This window comes from Petromyzon marinus, unplaced genomic scaffold, assembly GCF_048934315.1.
Source record: "Petromyzon marinus isolate PM22_M1 ecotype Great Lakes invasive population unplaced genomic scaffold, UKy_Petmar_22M1.pri1.0 PM_G_Scaffold_138, whole genome shotgun sequence".
NCBI classification, from domain to species: Eukaryota; Metazoa; Chordata; class Hyperoartia; order Petromyzontiformes; family Petromyzontidae; genus Petromyzon; species Petromyzon marinus.
The window spans coordinates 231972-241411 of NW_027422693.1; the positions used below are offsets into that span (position 1 = coordinate 231972).

A 9440-nucleotide genomic window follows, 5' to 3' on the forward strand; every position below is an offset into this window, starting at 1 on the left:
ATACACATTACATTTTTATTTAAAGAATTACTAATCTACAACTCATTACTAATCATAACCAATGACTGATTACTATTCGATTATATAATTACAATACCCCCCCCTCCGCCTTTAATCACTGCACCTGATATGAGTTAAGTGATGATGTCACCCTGCTGCTCTATATAAAACCGGGAGCAAGCGAGGGCTTTACCATTCTGGCGAATTGCCCGATGACGCTGGATGTATTTACCAGCGAAACGTCGTGCTCAAACTGTGAATGTGGATTAACTCAACACACCGGTGGGCTGAAGTAGTGAATTATTTGTCTTTTGTCAACGTGACACTTTTTTGCTGATTGGCCGTGTCGGGTGGTGGAGGGTTACGACACATTTATAAATAAACGCGATCTAACCCAAAAACCTTTATTATGGTTAATCACACTGTGTGTGTGTACACCATGTTAACCATACTCTGTGTACACTATGTTAATCACACTGTGTGTGTGTACACCATGTTAATCACACTGTGTGTGTACACCATGTTAATCACACTGTGTGTGTACACCATGTTAATCACACTGTGTGTGTACATCTTTTTTAATCACACAGTGTGTGTACACCTATATTAATCACACTGTGTGTACACTATGTTAATCACACTGTGTGTGTACACCATGTTAATCACACTGTGTGTGTACACCATGTTAATCACACTGTGTGTGTATGTACACCATGTTAATCACGCTGTGTGTGAACACTATGTTAATCACACTCTGTGTACACCATGTTAATCACACTGTGTGTGTACACCCATGTTAACCACACTGTGTGTGTGTACACCATGTTAATCACACTGTGTGTGTACACCATGTTAATCACACTGTGTGTGTGTATGTACACTTATGTTAATCACACTGTGTGTGTACATTTATGTTAACCAAATGCCAACGTTGGCTCAACGTTGCATGTTTACTGGGTTTGAATTGAAATGTTGTGTTCTCGATGGAGTAATTTCTGCCCCTCTAAATTTTTCAACGCTTTTACCGAACTTAATTCCCCTGTTTGTCGTGGTCAAATTCTTGTAATAAAAATGTAGTCTACTACATTTAATACAGGCTATGACAATGCATAGCCTGTATTAAAATCGGCGTCAATTAATCAATTCATTGCCTCCTTTCCAGCTTATAAAAATAAGATTTATGGACGGCATCTTTAAAAAAATTTGTGCGGGTGGGAAAAACGCCGCGGTCCCTAAACTGCGGAATCGTCTTGCGCGGCGAGCAGGCGCCGCGTGTCTTAGGCGCGCCTGCCCCGTGCGCGTGTTAACGAGTTACGGACAGCATCTCACACACACACAAAAAAATAAGTAGCACGTTGAAGATTAATTTATAAAGTAATCGATCAATTAAGAGGCTCTTTTAAAGCAATTTACAATTTTTTTGTATGGACGAATGATTTAATTTAATGTTTTTTTGGCTAGGTCAATGAAACGCCGCGGTCTCTAAAGTGTGGAATCGCCTCGCCGGGGAAGCAGGCGCCACGTCCTTCTCTCACGGCGGTGAGTTATAAACTATTTCATTATTGTTGTTATTATTATTGTTATTATTGTTAATCTTTAAAGCTTGTGATCAAAACGTCGTCCACTTCCCGTTGCCCACTCGACTTCTTCTTCTTTACCTTTTCGCTCACTTTAAAATAAGAAAGCATTGTTTAAGAATAAAACGTTGTTGTTGTTATTGTGTGTAAGGCGTTTCCAGGGTAGTCCTCGACTTACGACAGAGTTGCGTTACAGCGACCAACACCGTAACTCGGAAATATCGTCCTTAGCCTAGCCGGGAGTCTTACAGAATGGTGATAATTTAGCAAAAACAGAGATAATTTACAGTAGTGCAGTATAAACTATATACCGCATGTATTTATTACAATACTGTATTGCACAGTGAAATGTTAGCCCCAACAGTCTGTTAAGGCTAAACGGAGGGTTTTTGTCTTTGTTTGTGTGTATGCAGACCACGTATTCCTGAGTTTCCGTCCATCCGTGGTGGCGGCTGCAAGCATAGCATTGGCCCGTATAGAAGTAAAGCTGCCCTCTGCGTGGACTCTGTACATGCAACACTTCACTGGCCTTGCCTGGGAGATGATCCTGCCATGCGCGGAGCAGCTGATTTGGTGATTTGCACGACAAACAACACAAAGCTCTCCTAAGTGACCGTTTAAGAGACCTATTAAGGCTGAGTTGTGGCTCACGAGGCAGCAACGTGCTCTTTTCTCTCCACAATTTTTGTTTACAAACCAATACCAGTTACCCGTTAAAGCCGAATTTACCCAAGGGAAATTGAATACAGGTTATGCATCGCTGCCCAAACCATCACTGCTGCCCAAACCATCACTGCTTTAAGATTAACTGTTAGTCACAGGAAGGTGAAAGTGTCTCCCAGATCAAATGAGCAATGTCGGTGGGACCAAGGTATTCGTGTCGATTCAACATTCACACGGTGGAGGCCAGTATCTCCAGAGGACAAATACTGTTGTCAAGTTGGCATGACGAGAGACTACTAAAAAAACCAACGAGTATGCCATTGTGCAACAGATGGCAAATATTTTAAACAATATCCATGACGACTAAATGAAGCTGATATGTGGATTCCTGTGCGTGCGAATTTCACGTCCTAGTCCATCACGGATGCCCTGAGACTCGGTGAGGGGCCCCAGCATTACCCATGGTGCCTTGTGACTCATTGGTAGATGGGCCCTTATGGTTGAGGTTTCTCATCACCTTGCTGAATTAAATAAGCAGATGAAGACATTCTTATGGTGCTGTTGCTGGCTTCTTAGCATTTTGGGCCTGTGCTTAGCGACCGTTATTTAAACTTAACAACATTAAGTTGTACACTCTTAATTTTTAGAGATTGGGAAGTATGCTTTTCAGATTTTGCCCCAGGGTTGTTTCCACTTATGCTATATTGAGGACAAACTACTACAAACGACAGTACTATGCAGTGGTGTTAATTACTGCAGTACATCCCATGTGTTTTTATTGATGTCAAATTCTTATATTGCTGTCAAGGGCACGGTGTGATATTGGGTTCAAGGATTACAAGATGGCTTGAACCTAACATGATTAGACACACAGGCATGGACCTGTGTGTGTCAAGATGGGCTTGAACCTAATATGATTAGACGCACAGGCATGGACCTGTGTGTGTCAAGATGGGCTTGAACCTAACATGATTAGACCCACAGGCATGGACCTGTGTGCGTCAAGATGGGCTTGAACCTAACATGATTAGACCCACAGGCATGGACCTGTGTGTGTCAAGATGGGCTTGTACCTAACATGATGAGACCCACAGGCATGGACCTGTGTGTCTGTACTAACTCTACGTCCTCCCCCTGTGTTCGAACTCTTCAGTAAATACAACTTCAACAGGAAGCAGGTCATGGAGCTTCAGGAAAATCCTGCTGTCCACTCTGAGCAGCCCTCCCACTCAGCCTCAGCCATACCACGTGTGCCTCGTCACCAGTCAACTCAACAGCAGCAGCAGCAGCCACAGCCACTACAGCAGCCACAGCAACAGCAGCAGCAGCAACAGCAGCAGCCACAGCAGCAGCAACAGCAGCAACAGCAGCAACAGCAGCAGCAGCAACAGTAGCAACAACAGCAACAACAGCAGCAGCAACAACAGCAACAACAGCAGCAGTAACAGCAGCAGCAACAGCAACAGCAGCAACAGCAGCAGCAGCCACAGCAACAACAGCAGCAACAGCAACAACAGCAGCAGCAGCCACAGCAGCAGCAGCAGCCACAGCAGCAGCAACAGCAGCAACAAATGATGCAGCAGCAGCAGCAGCCACAGCAGCAGCAGGAGGAGCAGAAGCACTGAGTGCCCACGCCGTGCCCCCCACGCCGTGCCCCCCACGCCGTGCCCCCCACGCCGTGCCCCCCACGCCGTGCCCCCCCCCACGCTGCCTCGTGCCGGCCAAGCATCTGGTGCCCAAGTCGGTGCAGACGCCACCTGTGGAGGTGGGTCAGGAGATGGAGTCGTCGTCGCCGCCGCTGCTGCTGCCGTTCAGCAAAGAGACACTTGGCAACATTTGGGATGACCACGATTTGGCCGCGCAAGCCGCGTGTCAGCAGGAACCTGGCCATCGAGCCGCACAACAGATAGATCAGCAGGCTGTGCGGTGATTGCTGTTGCGTTTTCGGCAGGGCACCGATTTCAGGAATGCAGAACACGGAGCGAGTTGTCGGTCAAAGCTGCTCAGCTCGTCAGAGCTTTGGTCGGCAAGCTGTGGGGGGGTGGGGGGTGTTCAAGGAGGCTGTAGATTCATACTCTTTGGTTCTATTGGGTAAAGTCACGTAGGTAAAAAATAAAATAATAAAATTCTCACGACGTTTCGGCCACAACACAAGCGGCCTTCATCAGGTGAAGGGACGAGACTGTCTGGAGGACAGCGCTGGAGTGAGCTGTAGATTACCGGCAACGAAAGCGTCGCAGAATCTTCGCGACGGTTGCAAATTTCAATTAATGAGGCGTCGTGCCGCACGCAATCCCGTGAATATCGCAAACCGACTTCCGCTGGTCAAGAGGCCAGCCGAACGCCGACAAATAGTGGGTCGGCCTGCAGTTAAAAGCCACGCTGTTCAGGCCCAGCTCCACTCTGGCCATTTTATGTTTGGCCATGAATTCAAATGGCCAAAGAGACATAGTAAGAAAATGTCTTCAAGCCTAAGTGAGCATTGGTTGATGCTTATTTTCACGGGAGTTTCTCAGCCAATTTAGGTATTTTTTAAGGACACGTCTGTGAAGCGATCGTTGCCGTTCCACAAAGCGGCACTTACTGCGTCAATCCCGGAGGAATAATTGGTCGCGAAAGCCTACGTGTTAAACTGGAATAATTGTAGAATCTACCTCTTGTGTGGGAATTGAACTGGCGACTATCTGGTTATAGGTTGGACACTTTTATCACTGCGCTACACTGAACAACATTACCAAATACACTGAACATAATGTGCCACCTGTTTAGCCGTTAAAATAATTGAGAAACAAAAATAACCATGCGTGGAATTTGTACCAATCTCATGTCTCTGTTTTGGGGCATAGTGTTAGCCCAAAGCCACCCAGACACTTCCATTAAACAGTGAGAACTGTCTGCTACTTGTTTTTATATATTGCGTCCTTATCACTTATGCACCTCTCAGAAAGAACGTGTATTAATGAAATTACGTGTAATTGTAGGGATGGCAAAGTCAGTTTCGAAGTTTTCTGCATCGACATGTGAAAGATGCTGCTACGGACAGGTGTAATGCTGTAATTTCATTGTGGATAATTATGTACACTTTAAATGGGCACATTTAATTCTGTGTGTGACTGGGTGACAGCATTTAGATTCAGAATTATCTCTTGCATGTGAGACAAGGGAATCATTCATTGTTTTAGACTATTAATTTAGAAGAAATTATGTTACTGATAAAACTGTCTTCCTGCTCAAACGATCATGGCATGATATTCGTATTTGTGGTCCTGATCCAGTGTTGGTAATTCCTTTAATATCACCAACAAAGAGTATTTAAACCTGTAATTGACGAAAAAATCCAATCATAACAGCGCAGGTTGTAAAATCATGTTTTACTTGCAAATAAACATGAACGGTTTCTTTATAAGCAGTGCATTGTGGTTCTCTTACCTTTGGTCACTGTCAAAATAAATCTGAGCAAATCTGACCGACTGTCAGGTAGCACCAATACAGAGATGGGTAACTCTAGGCCCATGTAGTCATTGATCAGACTCATCATGTGTGGTATCATCACCAATACAGAGATGGGTAACTCTAGGCCCATGTAGTCATTGATCAGACTCATCAGTGGTATCATCACCAATACAGAGATGGGTAACTCTAGGCCCATTTAGTCATTGATCAGACTCATCAGTGTGGTATCATCACCAATACAGAGATGGGTAACTCTAGGCCCATTTAGTCATTGATCAGACTCATCAGTGTGGTATCATCACCAATACAAAGATGGGTAACTCTAGGCCCAGTCCTTGATGGCAATGATGACAATAGAATTTTAAAAAATGTATATATGGATAACTTCAAACAAAAATGAAAGCTTTATAAGAAATATAACCTTAGCTCCGTGTAGTTGACGTTGGCCGTGTTATATGTAAATATACTGTATAGGGAAGAAGAAAACAACGTACATTTTCTGAACAATTCGTCTTCAAAGTGGCAACACTTTTGGACGGCCGGGAGTGGGAAGCGGAGACGAGGTGGTGGTGGTGGAAGTCGTTATTGAGGATCTGGAGGTCATCCAGGTGGATTGTGGAGCAAACCACAGCCTGGTAGTCGCACGTAAGTATGGGGTACGTGTTTTATATTCTTTGGGTTTTTCAGCAAAGTAACGTAGATAGGTTCAAAGAAAAGAAAAATAGAAAAATAATGATTTTAATGTTTTCTATTGATTTATTTATTATTTAATTTTTGCCTACGTGACTTTACCGAAAGAACCAAAGAGTATGGATCCTTGCAGTCACGAAACTTCAAATCTAGAAAGAAAAAAAAAGCTACGACGTTTCGATCGCAACACAAGCGGTCCTCTTTTTGTTGGCTTCCTCCTGATGACGATTGCGTTGCGTTGCCATCGAAACGTTTTTGATTAGTTTCTCTTGAACCTATCTACGTGACTTTACCGAAAGATCAAAATAATATGAATTCCTGCAGTCGCACAAGCTTTAAGTCAAGGTTTAAGGTGCATGGTTCTTTCTGAAAATAAATGTGTGATATTTTATGACAATAATTTGATCGTTTCCATGAAACTTTTGGCTGGGTAGAGCTGTGGCAAAGTGCCTCTATGTGCTCTTGAAAGAATTGTGATTTCAAATCCCTGTCTGGACTTCTCATTGTGGAAATAACCTGATCACACGAGCCCAAACCAACATGATCCCCCCACAGCTTGACTTAGTTGAGTTCATCCCTGTTAGTCTTTACTCGACATGATATAAAGATTACATTGGTTTGTTGCAACTCAACATGATTGTCCAACAAGACAAAGTCATGGCCTTCAGCTATGCCAAGTCACCATGAATGTGGTCATTTGTGCCCAACCTAGTTGGAGCTCAGAAACTAAAGAGGGTCAAACCAGAGGATATCAAGTTTGGGGCCGCATGGGGCTGCAGGTTGTGAAGTCACCATGAAATTTAAGTACGGGAATAGACTCAATCTGCATATTTATTGAATTTATGTGTTTGTGAATTGAAACTATCAGTGCGGAACCTCAGTTGTTATCCCATCACGTGCGCGGGTTTTCTCTGAGTACAGTTCAGCTGATCGGCTTTATTATTAAGTGTCAAACACTCTTTAGTGCTATTGGTCAAACATCCAATTGCAGGACCGACCTAAAAAATGGTTTTGAGACTCGGTGAGACTTCGCCATCACCGCCCGGCGACGAGGTGGGGCCCGAGCCTTCCCTCGGCGGCGGCGACGGCGGCGGCTGGGCTGTTCCCACTGCAGGCACGTGTCACCATCTCCTCTCACACTCCACACCCCAGGGGTAGGGTACTGGGGAGGTCCCTAGCACACCCACAGGCTACCCTAGCCTGGTGCCAATTTCCCCCTACCCTGGGTCCCAACTTCCAACTTCACACGTCCCTGGCTCCTCGCGACGACCTCGCTTATGTCACGGGTCCCAACCCAGGGGGACATGACGTCACCGTCCCGCCCGCCGTGCATGACGTCACTCTCTGACGTCACTGCACGTGACGTAACGTCATTAGTGACTGCAAAGGGATGAACACGTGTTCAGGTAATTCCAATAGTGGGATAAACAGCAAGCGTTCTCGCAGGTGCAAACACCCCTTGATGAACATTACTTGGTCATGAAATAGACTCCATGAGTCATAATGACATAATAATAGGGTTTTTCCCCTTTTTTCTGGCAACAAAACTGAAGCCTTTTTACAAGGATTCATGTCTGCATTAACCACAATACCTGCAGTCAAAATGCAAAAATAAAAACATACTATGATAATATATATGTGGCATTGTCCTTGAAATTGATTGGTCCACACCAAGGGACGGCTTTCTTTTGAGCCTCGACCCAATTGGTGCCTTTTGGCGTCATGTGGTCGAGCACCAATTGGGTCGAGGCTCAATCAGTTTCAAGGACAATGCATCATATATATTATCATAGTATTTGTTTTTTGTTTGCATTTTGACTGCAGGTATTGTGGTTAATGCAGTAACATGAATCCTTGTAAAAAGGTTTCAGTTTTGTTGCCAGAAAAAAGAGGAAAAACCCCTATTATTACATTTTGGTACTGGCAAAGGAGGTTTAATGATCATAATAACACGCCAGAACCCCGTTGTTTAAAGGAGTCCTCAATGCTCTCCTTCTAACCGCCCTCGTAATCAATGGCACGGGATTCATCTAAAAATATATCTCTACGTGGCAGTGAGTTCTGCTCCTCGAACATCTTCGTGAGCCAGACAGCAGCACCAAGTGCTGCTGGCCACATGCTGCAATGCAATACCCATACTGCTCTGTGCTGTATGCCTTTTAAATATGTGTAGGACACACACAATTTATCGTGTGCAAGTCTTCTTATTAGTATGGTTACTACTCACAGAAGTTTAGAACCACGAAGAATGTCACGTGCTGCATGGGAACACGTGCAGCTGTTGCTCATTGTGAGCCATGATCTATCCGCTGCGGGGTAGAGGCCTCCACAAGCCGTTCCCATCGCGCTGTCTGGCGATGCGACGACCCGTCTAGAATGTGGGGGGGGGGGGGGGGGGTCAAGCCCGAGAGAAGGGGTCAGCGGACTTTGTTGTCTCTCAAAGTAATCCGTTTATTTTACAACTTTATTTCTGTTCTAGATTTGAAGCTTTCGTGACTGCAAGGATCCATACTCTTTGGTTCTATTCGGTAAAGTCACGTAGCTAAAAAATAAAACAAAAATCACGACGTTTCGGCCACAAACACAAGCAGCCTTCATCAGGTGAAGGGACCGGACTGTCTCGAAGACTTTCACTCCAGCGCAGTCTTCGAGACAGCCTGGTCCCTTCACCTGATGAAGGCCGCTTGTGTTGTGGCCGAAACGTCGTGATTTTTGTTGTTCTATTTTTTACCTACGTGACTTTACCGAATAGAACCAAAGAGTAACTTTATTTCTGGCCACGTGGGGGAGTGAGTCACTGACTCTCAACGAGCGAGGAGCGACATCGTAACGAAGCCGGCACTCCCGCACGAATGTTTGGTTTTTCCCTTGCAAGCACGAGGAAATCCGCAACAATAATATTGTCAGATTCTTCTTAATCGGTTCAATAGGAACACCGTAACCTGTTCACGGGCAAGACATTCTTAGCCTCGGATGGTGTTAATAAAAAAAACGAATAACTTAACCCTTGATTAAATTATTTAATGTGGATAGACTTAAGTCATCATATAAATACAT

At 44.7% G+C, this 9440-nt stretch overlaps 1 long non-coding RNA gene across 1 annotated transcript; it reads left to right on the top strand.

The window, feature by feature from the left end:
- The first annotated feature begins 1300 nt into the window (after positions 1-1300).
- Positions 1301-5609, top strand: LOC142910088 (uncharacterized). Its single transcript, XR_012932737.1, has 3 exons — positions 1301-1539; positions 1991-2150; positions 3394-5609. It is a non-coding gene; the product is annotated as an uncharacterized LOC142910088 (long non-coding RNA).
- The last annotated feature ends 3831 nt before the right edge of the window (positions 5610-9440 follow it).